At 34.3% G+C, this 10,433-nt stretch overlaps 2 pseudogenes; one reads left to right on the plus strand and one right to left on the minus strand.

Moving 5' to 3' along the window:
- Positions 1–6,439: 6,439 nt before the first annotated feature.
- LOC112483892 lies at positions 6,440–6,558 on the minus strand (annotated as a pseudogene).
- Positions 6,559–7,550: 992 nt separating this feature from the next.
- On the plus strand, positions 7,551–7,671 carry LOC112483887 (annotated as a pseudogene).
- The last annotated feature ends 2,762 nt before the right edge of the window (positions 7,672–10,433 follow it).

The raw sequence follows: 10,433 nt of genomic DNA on the forward strand, positions 1-10,433 counted from the left end.
TTTGAATTTCCACTACCCATCGAATCACTTTGCCTCCTTAATGCCACAGAAATAAAAGACATTTTGAGACAGTTCACACAGAATATCTTTGTAATAATATCCTCAGAACCCTCAAACAGAGCCCAAGGACAGAAAAAATAAATATTGGAGCGTAAGTGCAGTTAGTTTCAAGCAGAACATCAGCTCAGCAGGGACAAGATAGGAAACAGACCTATATAGCTCAAACATACCACTGAGAATCTAGACTATTTCCTAAAATGAACTTCTTGGATATCAATAGCATAGAAATACAAATAAACATACTTTTTACTAAAGTCAGTGTTTCTGGAATCTGCTTTGAAATGAATTTGAAAAAGCAATGCACTTGGTTAAGGAGAGTTACTTTAGGAAGCTTAATAACCATTATGGCTAGTGAGACCATGTTTTAAAATTCCATTTAGAAACAGAATGTTGAAAAAGAATGCCTTTTTTTTTTTTTTTTTTAAATAAAGGACCCTTCTATTTGTATTTTACATAGAAAAATCCTTCACAAATTAATGTAGTAGGAAAAACAAACAGCAATAGTTTACTAACAACTTGATTACTATTCTTAACCAGATTAAACTGATGTTAACAAACACATTGTTTATTCATAATGATGACTACAATGGTTTTTTCAATGTTAGGAAATTTAGAAAGTTGTTGGAAGGCCTAAAGAGAATTTTAGAAGTTTTAATTTCACCACATAGAAATATTAGCAATTTGATGTATTTCCTTCTAGAATTTTTCCTGTGTGAGTATACAGTTGGTCTTCTAATTGTAGCCATTATTTTCTTTTTCATTTGCAATTATCTTGATTCGAAAAACCAACTTTTATTTTAATGTTTGAGCCAACTGGGGGAATTTAGTCACTGGAAATGTATTTGATCACATTTAAGATTTGTTAATTTTTAAATGTAATAATGTTATTGAAATTATGTTCTAGAGATAAAACGTGAGTGTTAACAGTTGGGATGATATGATGCCTTGGACTTGCTTTAAAAAAATCCAGAGTGGGATGAAGAATGTAGGCTATGAGTTAACTATTGAAGTGATAGATACATGGTGGTATACTATACTATTCTTCAATGACAAGTTTAAAACATTTTAAGTTAAAGGCTGTGAGGCTGTAACTTGTGGGAAATACATTATATATACATTTATAAACATTTAACCTCTCTAATTTTATAACTTAGATTTTCCGTACTCATTTATTTTTATGCGTTTGACTTGTTAAAAGCCGAAATAGATGTGTAATGTCAAACAATTGTGTTTGGTTAATTTTTTTTCTAAGTTTTTTTCTTTATGTTGAAATTAGGTTATTCATTCTATTAATGTCATTGTTTATATTTTGACATTTCTCTCTAGTCCTACTTAAGTTTTCTGTCTTGTGTTTTAACTTGTACATTTTTTTTTTTTTAATCTTTGCTTGATACATTTTGAGTATCTAGTGGTGGTGGTTGTTCTGGTGGTGGTGGCTGTTGACCATTCTCTGACATTTCGTTTTTAGAATATCTGCTTAAACAGCATAGTTTTTTTAAAAAAATAATTATTTTAATTGAGTAAAATTGATTACTGTTTTCTTTCATAAATTATATTTAAAATTGTAGTTCTCATCTTGAGTTTAATTTTTTTACTCAGTATATATGTAGATAAATACAAACATACACATATACAAATACATGGAAAATTTTTATTTTCTTTCAAACTCTGCAGAATTTGGTAGTTATATAAACTGCTTTTAGTTCTACTAATAAAAAACCTTTAACCTCATTTCTCTAAATTTGAAAGCCAGGAATTAAAAGATTTAGCTAAACTCTACCCTGTATGAGAAATTCAACATTACTTTTTGTCCACACCCTGCCCATTTATTATTTGTTGATGTGATATAGGGTTTGGTTTCAAAACATTGTTATTAAATTGTTTCCACAAGAGAGCTCTTTACATTGTTTTGACTTGTAATTCATTTTTGTAGATGGCATAATAACAAACATGTATAGATAACATGTTTTATTGATTTTAATGTTCATGTGTTAACTTTACATTGACATATCTCCTTTATATAAAACAGTATGTATATTGTAAAGCATTATAAGACACAGAACTCCAATATCACTTTATACTGTTTATTTCTAAATCTATAGTACTAATAGAATTTATTTCTCAAACAATCCTTTGAGAAACTGTGAGAGGACACATTTCTACTCATTCTATGAGGCCAGAAATACCCAGATAACAAAATCAAAGACATTACAAAGAAAGCTACAGACCAATACATTTCGTGAACTTAAATGCAAAATTCTCAAGAAAATTTAGCAAACAGAATCCAGAAATGAGTTTTATCAGATGATATAACATTACTAAGTGAGGTTCATCTCAGGATGCAAGGTAGCTGCCTCATTTTGATAGCCAATCAATGCTGTTTACCATGTTAACAAACTAAAGAAGGAAAAGCATGTTTTCAATAGGTGCAGAAAAACTATTTGGCAAAATTTAGCACTCATGATAAAAATTCTTAGTAAACTAGGAATACAAGGGAGCTTCCTCAACCTGATAAAGGCCATCTAACATAAACATGCAGCATTATACTTAACAGATTCTTTCTATAATCAGGAACGAATCAAGAAAGTTGGCTCTCATCCATTTTATTCAGTATCGTACTGAAAGTTCTAGTTTTACACCTACCTTTCCAGTCTTTATTCATAGGTGATATAATAATCTATGTAAAAAAAATCCTGAGGACTTCACACACAAAACAAAACTACTAGAAATAAAGAATTTAGGAAGTTCATAGGATGTAAGATCAATATAAAAACCTTTATTTTTTGGTACTAGCAAAAACTGGAAAGGAGAAGGAGGAAAGAGGAGAAGGAGAAGGAAAAAGAAGGGGGTGAAGGGGGGAAATTTAGTATTCTGAATACTTCAAATTCAAGTAGCTTTAAATTGTACTGCAATGGAGGCAGGACTAGGAGATAGGAATAAACTTATTTATTAGTATTTAATAAATTTACCAACTATTTATTGAATAGCTACTATGTACGTATAAGAGTATACAAGATAATATAGAATACTTAGTCATAGCATTTACCTTTCTGTACTTCAAATTTTAGTTGACAGACCCACAAATTGTTTACCATAATTTTTTTTTTTTTTTTACCATAAGTATGAATGCCAAAATTATTTGGAAGTGCAAAGTAAGTATAGTGGACAAAATTGATATTATGACCTTATCCCATTCTCCATTTTACTAGGTAGCTCAATAAATATTTAGCTATCTATGGATTCAGTTCAAATACTCTTGACTGAGTCTATGCCCTCTGCCTACTACTGTCCATGCATTACTTAGAAGAATATGCCCCACTAAACTCTTTTGTAAATATTTCATTTTCTCGTTGGAACTGTTATTGAACATGTCACCCTTAACTCTCTTTAAGTAGGACAGAATTAACAGGAGAGTAAAATGGGAGTAAGATACAAGATAATTGTTTTACTCTTAGATGTGAACATCTCCATTTGCTTTGGCTTTTCATAGGCATCAGTTGCCACTGTGTAATATTCAATTTGTTTGATATTATCATTCAGTTCCCCATCTTGGGGAGAATGTCGTGGACACTGGCTGCCACTGTGCTGCCTCAGACTCCTTTCTCTGAGCCCTGAGGTTTTTGTTCTCTCCTTTGATCTCTGTTCCCAGCTCCTCTCTCTCCCCTCTCTCCCTTTCCCTGCTCAGAGCATTTACTGTTGAGTTTAAAAACTTTTTCTCTGGAGAAAAGTATCAGTACTTTTCTCTTTATAACTTTCATAGATTAATTAATTCCTCTTTTGTTATAAAATTTCTTGGAATGTCAAGTGTATTGAGGATCACGAGCTCTTTAATTTCCTTCTGTCTCAAAGAATTAAGATTCCCAGTAGACTTCAGACTTCTTCACTACTTGCTCTCTGCTTTGGGAAAATTTAACTCTTCTCAAGTAGTTGAGTGATGATTCGGCAATTCTCATAGAAAGTAAGTCCGATATTTTTAAAACCCATACTATAGGCATAAAATGTTTTCCGTCTTCCTTACAAATGTGATATAGAAAGATACTTTGGAAACTATCATTCTCTTTCTTCAAATGAAATTATAATGTCATGTAAGTTTTTTGTATTTCTCACTTTTGGTAACTAAACACACATTTATCTCCAATATGAATAGCTTTGTACCTTTAGTTACAAATATAATCATAGTTTTTATTTTTAAAATTTCTTTGGTCCTTACAAGCCATAGTAGCAGGAAGTCCTACCTCTTAATTGTCGAAAAGCTCTAGGGACTCCTGTAGAAGGCTTACTCCATTTTGTTTTTCACTACCATGTGCTGTTTTATTCTCCCAAATATTCTGACAGATCGTGCTTACTCACTGCCATGAAGGATGACTCCATTTGATTGGTAAATTGTGAGAGGGTGCCCCACACATAAACTCCCAAGGGTGCTGCTTTAAACGCTCTTTTAGTTCAAATTTCCAGCAGCTACCACCTCATAAAGGAGTCATCAGAGGCCTTTTCTTTCTGGCAACCGAGTGCATTCCACTGGGGCTAATCCCCATACACAGAACTAACTCTTCTTCAAAGAACACTGCCCTCAGCAATCCCAAAGTGATTTCCTAGTTCCCTCTGCACCTTAATATGCTGGGAATTCTGAGAAACACACGCGCATGTATGCACGCACACAACTTAATTGCTGGTGGGACAATATCTTTGATGGGACATCTCGTTATTTGTAGATGTTATGTTATATGTGTACATATATATGTGTAATACAATGTGTTTGAATATGATCTACATTGTGTTGGTTTAAGCTCATTAATTGAGTAAAAATACTCATTAAAAACAATTATATACCAGCTACTGCATAAAAATATGCAGTATTTGTATTCTAATAAGGTATAATCTAAGAAATTAAGGAATCAAAGAAAATATGATACTATATGGTAAGTACTGTTTCAAAGTTATGTATATAATATAGATATTTTAGGCAACACTCAGGATATATTTTACAATGGAAGAGCAAGTTCAATTGAATCATGTAGCTATTAGCATATTCTAGTCCATAATTAGGCCATGAATACACCATTCGATTTCTTTCTTTTGTCTTGGATTCCCGATATGCACGGAGTTGTTTCGTGTTTGTTATTTTTAAATTTTATTTCTAATAGCACACATTACATTTCAGGTATAGCGATATATATATTTTATAAAGTTTGAATGAATGGACAAATTGCATTTTTGGTAATGATGATGAAGGAAACTGCATATTGTTTGTAGAGGTTTTTGATATAAGTGTATTCAATTTAATTAAAACTTCTGGCACAATTAATGTTATACTCAATAAGATCATGTATCAATATATAGGGTGACGTCCATTTAAAAATATAAAGTGTTGTATGGGTTTGTAATAACAAGCCCTCAGAAGAAATAATCTTATATTTTTTATATTACGTTCATACTTTTATATAACACACTCATAGTGGCAACCACAGCAGAAGCTCTAAATGATGTCAACCCTGTCTACACACTGACATGCAAATTGTTCAACAGATTTTGGGTATTATTGGGCTATTTTAACACTTGAAATTTAGATAAAAATTGGAAACTTTGATGTTTTAATTAATATTTTTAGTAACAAATTATTGTTGCTTTTAAATGTTTTATTCTATTTTGGATTTTTATTACGTTTCAATCAAAAGGGGAAGAGAAAAATGGCAGGAAAAAATAATTAGTTCATCGGGATTTTAATCTAGTTTTTGTAACCAAAAGTTACTGCCTATGGCTGTTAAGTTGTTCTATGGAACTACATCAGACACCGACCAAGGCCAGAAATACGGTGGAAGCTGTTTAGCCCCACTCTGCTTGTGTGCAGGGGTGGGTGGGTGTGTCTGAAATCACTACACAAACAAGTATTCTCATAAAAAATGCTCAAATGACTACATGTTAATTTACCAGAACTTGATTATAATTTGAACAGAAAAAATTTTACGAACTTCAGTGATTGTGTAATGTCATCTGGGTGGGGTTAGGGAGGAGTTTGGGAAGAGATTAGACTAATTTTGACCTCTACAATAATTAATCTAATGTTTTGAGTTCAATAACAATTTTCAAAATATGGGAAAAAAGATGTCGTGTTTTGCCTATTGTGGTACCACTTGGAAGCCTTAATTTGATACGTACCTATTTTGCAAGGAGAAGCCGTGTTGGGGAAACAAGTGTTGTAGTCACAAGCACTGATAAAACAATTAGGTCAGAATGGACATGTGTATGCACCCAGTTAGTAGTTTCTTTTTCTCTTTCTTTTTTTTTTTTTTTTAAATTGCCTACAGCACCTGGTCTTGTCTTGAGGACATGTGTATGCACCCAGTTAGTAGTTTTTCTTTTTCTTTTTCTTTTTTTTAATTGCCTACAGCACCTGGTCTTCCTAGGTGGTCTCTCATCCAAGTACTAACCAGGCCCAACTCTGCTTAGCTTCCAGGATCGGACGAGGTGGGGCACATTCAGAGTGGCATGACCTTAGATTGATAGTTTCTGACAAGGTGCCAAGGTGAGCAAGTATTGAGCAACATGTTTATAGGACTTGTAATAGAGGCTCTAGGAAAACACTGATAGCAATATTTGCCCAAATTACTTTTAATTCTTTAAAATTTCTCCTTTCTTCTAAGAGGTAAATAAAGGCACTTGGCATTTGGTTTTTAAAGTAACAGCTACTTTGTTAAACTTCAAGTGTAAAAGTGTGGGTTTTATGTCAGGATATACCAGTTCGGCTTTTTCCCTTTTAAATGGGAATAATTCAAAGAGTAAAGCTCAAAGTAAAACCAACTTCCTAAAGTACGAAGAACTATTACTCAGAACAAAAAAAACTGCAACATTTGGTACAAATTATTTTGCCCATCATCCTGAACCACATTAGTTTTATTAGTATTAAAAATGAATACCTCGCCTGGCTACTAAATTGTGTCAGTTCTGCAGCTGATAGTGGTTTGGTTCCAACCAGATTCAGTGGCAGCTGCAAAAATAAGGAAACATCTTGTCTGTTGCCATGAGAGGATTAAAGTTTAACTCACAGCAAGCCAGCTTTATGCAGACTCCCTCAGGTTTATCATGTAAAAATCAAAGTCAAATGTCTCTACATGAGTCACTGTTAGCTGAAAAACTACCAGTCCAAGAAGCAGAGAAATATAACCACAAACATCGTGAGACTTTCTACATTTACTGTATACTTGAAACTAATTTAAATAAATTAAAAAAAAAAAAAGACAAATGACTGAGGCATTCTCACAGAGCTGTTTCTACCACAGGAGCCTGTCCCATTCCCACAACTGTTAATTGCCTTCTCACCCTTCATCAAAGGTTCTCCAATGAGAAATGGTTATGGAGCTTCTTCCAATAACATCGAGCTCTCTTCCAGAGCACTGCTATCTGCACTCCTTCAGCACCCACTGCTATTCATAACCTAGACTAGTGTTATTAGAATTATTTTGAACTCATAATCACACAAGAAATCCATTTTCATCTATGGCCATGCTACCCTGAACAAGCCCAACCTCATCTGATCTTGGAAGCTAAGCAGGGTCGAGCCTGGTTAGTACTTGGATGGGAGACCACCTAGGAAGACCAGGAGTGCTGTAGGCATAAAAAATAAGGGATTGTAAATTGACAAGTTCCTTGCAATCTGTGATGTCAACCAAGGGTTGCCTTGCCAAAAGAAAAAAAAAATCCACTTTCATTCAGATCCAGTGCAAATACTTCATGAAAGACATTCACCTTACTACATAGGATGAACTGATAGTTTCTATTTTATTCTATTCTGTTTAATTTTATGGTTTCTGCAGACCACCAAATTGACTTCTCTATACACAAATATGTCATGACACACAGTTTAGAAAACACTGTCAAAGTTCAGTCTTCTCATTTTCAACTGTGCTTCAAAGTTGCCAGGGGAATGTTTTCAATAAAAGTAGCTAGGGATGAGAGCGGGGAATGGAAAGTGCTACTAAAGGAAGGCAGACAGGTTTCCCCCATTGTTTGCTGTGTGACCTTGGATAAGTCACTTCTGAGTTTTTTTTCCCCCACACCTGTCAAATAATAGAATCTTTCATATAGAGTTGTTGTATGCATGAAATGACAACACCAGTAAAAACACTTTGCTTTAAGTATGAAACATGGTAAGAAGGCATTAACATTATTCTTAACGATCTTGCAACCATACTATTTCTAGAGTTGGGTTGCATTACTGATGTCTAACAAGGAATTTTCACATGTCCTAATCTGCCTTAAACTCTGTGCCTTTGTTAGAGCCAAAAGTGAATGAGAACTCAGTCGCTTCATGAATGCCTTGCCTGGCTACTACATCGGAGGTACCTAAATAAGGTGCTGAGGAGGAGACTGAGTCCTAGCCTGATTTTGGCCCCCACCAAAGGTATTAATGAGGTGACCAGGTTTTAACCTGTTCTTGGCCTCACGTATATGTTGGTTTTCAAAGCAGGTGAGAACCTGTTTTTTAAAAGGCTATTAAAACATCAAATCATAATCCTAGTTCTTTTCATTTTAAAGGAATATAAATGAGAAATGTAAAGGAAAAAATGAGACAGAATTCATTAGGAACCCCTAATAGTAATCTTTCCCATTATCTTATACCAACTTTCCTGAAGAACTGTAGTAAATTGCAATGCACATTGTTTAAGCAAATATGTGGGCCTTTTCAGTGAATTATTTTCAATTTAGCACAATAATATTCTAAATCCATAGGTCCTAAATCGAACCAAATAACAAGCGTTTATTGAAAAACTAAAACCAACCACAACAAATTAAGTACTATGAGGATACTAAGACATTTGAAATGTAGTCCCTTCACATAAAGTGCTCAGTCTGCTTGACAGAAGCTGTTTTAAAAGATAGTGTATTCGCTGAAACTTTCAGGTAGAGGAAGGTCAACAAATCAGGAGACTATTGCAATTAAAAAAGAAGGATTGTTACTCACAGTTCCCAAGCAGAGGGGACATGCCACACCATGAAAAAGCACCCGCAGGAAAGAAGCATCAGTAAGGAGGCAGGCTGAGGCTGACGATGACTAGAGCCTTTATCATGGTTTGCTCGGGGAAGAACAGGTGAGGCAGCTTAAGCCGATTTAGGATTGACTAATTTGAATAATTTTAGCATATTTAAGACAAAGAAGCTGTGCCTAGTTGTCTGGTACCTCACCCAGGGGTGATTAGGGCAAGTGGGTAGTGCCTGGAGGGTGAGAGCTGATAAAGGAGGTGATTGGAGTGTGGGCTCCGGATTGGTTGGGTTGCGTTTGACAGGCACTCTTGCAATTCAATTCTTTACCATCTCAAGGAACTGGCTAAATCTGGGAGGGGTGATTACTCCAGTCAGCAAGGCCCCAGATATCACAGCATCAGAAAACAGAAAATAAAAAAACATGGTTAATGCGTAAACAACCCCAAAACTTGGTCAGTATTTACAACAGAGTTTACCACTGATAACTGCATTATATACCAAAAGAATTGAAGAATTTTGAGAAATGGTTCTCAACCTTGGCTAGATATTGAAATCACCTGAGGAATTATAAAAGTACTAACCTTGAGTCCCCATCCCAGATTCTGACTTAATTTGTCTAGGGTGCAGCTAAGCATCAGGATTTTTAAGACCTCCCCAGGTGATTTTAATGTGCAGTCAGGTTAAAAAACTCTGGTTTAGAGCAAGAGTAAATAGAACAGGTGGGAACAGATGTATTGGGATATTGAATGCTCTAAAGCTGGACAGTTTATATCTCATCTTTTGCAGGTGAGAAGAGAGAAAAGAAAATAATAATACAGTAAAAAATAATGGATCTAACACATTGAGTATCTGCTACATTTTCTCCCTGGAACCATAAGAGAAAAATATAGTAGAAATTCCTTAATTTTACTAAAAGGAAACTGAAACTCAGAAAGGATAAATGATATGCCTACAATCCAAAGCTATTATGTTGATACATTACATATCTCGTCTCTTCTAAATTAGAATCTCGTTAGTTTTTAAAGAGGAAATACTATTTTCTCCCCAAGTAACCAATATTTTCCCTGTACGATCACCCAAACACAAATTTTTTACTTTGTATACGACTTCAAATACTTCTTTCCTTGACCAAATACCAATTTATTAGTATTGCAGAGACATTTGTGAACCCTCCCATAGTTATATTTATAATCTTTTTCTGTCCAGCATCTCAATTTCTGTTCGGTTTTTCCCTACCCGCATCCTGTCTGCTAATGGCTAACCTGGGAATGACAGTGTAGTCAGAGAACTGGGGATTATCCAGCCTTGGTATTCTAATATTTTATCTATAATGATTGATCTAAGAGATGGTCACATGAACTAAGTCGGGCCAATAAGAGTGCTTCCACTGAGAT

The sequence above is a fragment of the Pteropus alecto genome, unplaced genomic scaffold (genome assembly GCF_000325575.1).
Source record: "Pteropus alecto unplaced genomic scaffold, ASM32557v1 scaffold196, whole genome shotgun sequence".
Lineage (NCBI taxonomy): Eukaryota > Metazoa > Chordata > Mammalia > Chiroptera > Pteropodidae > Pteropus > Pteropus alecto.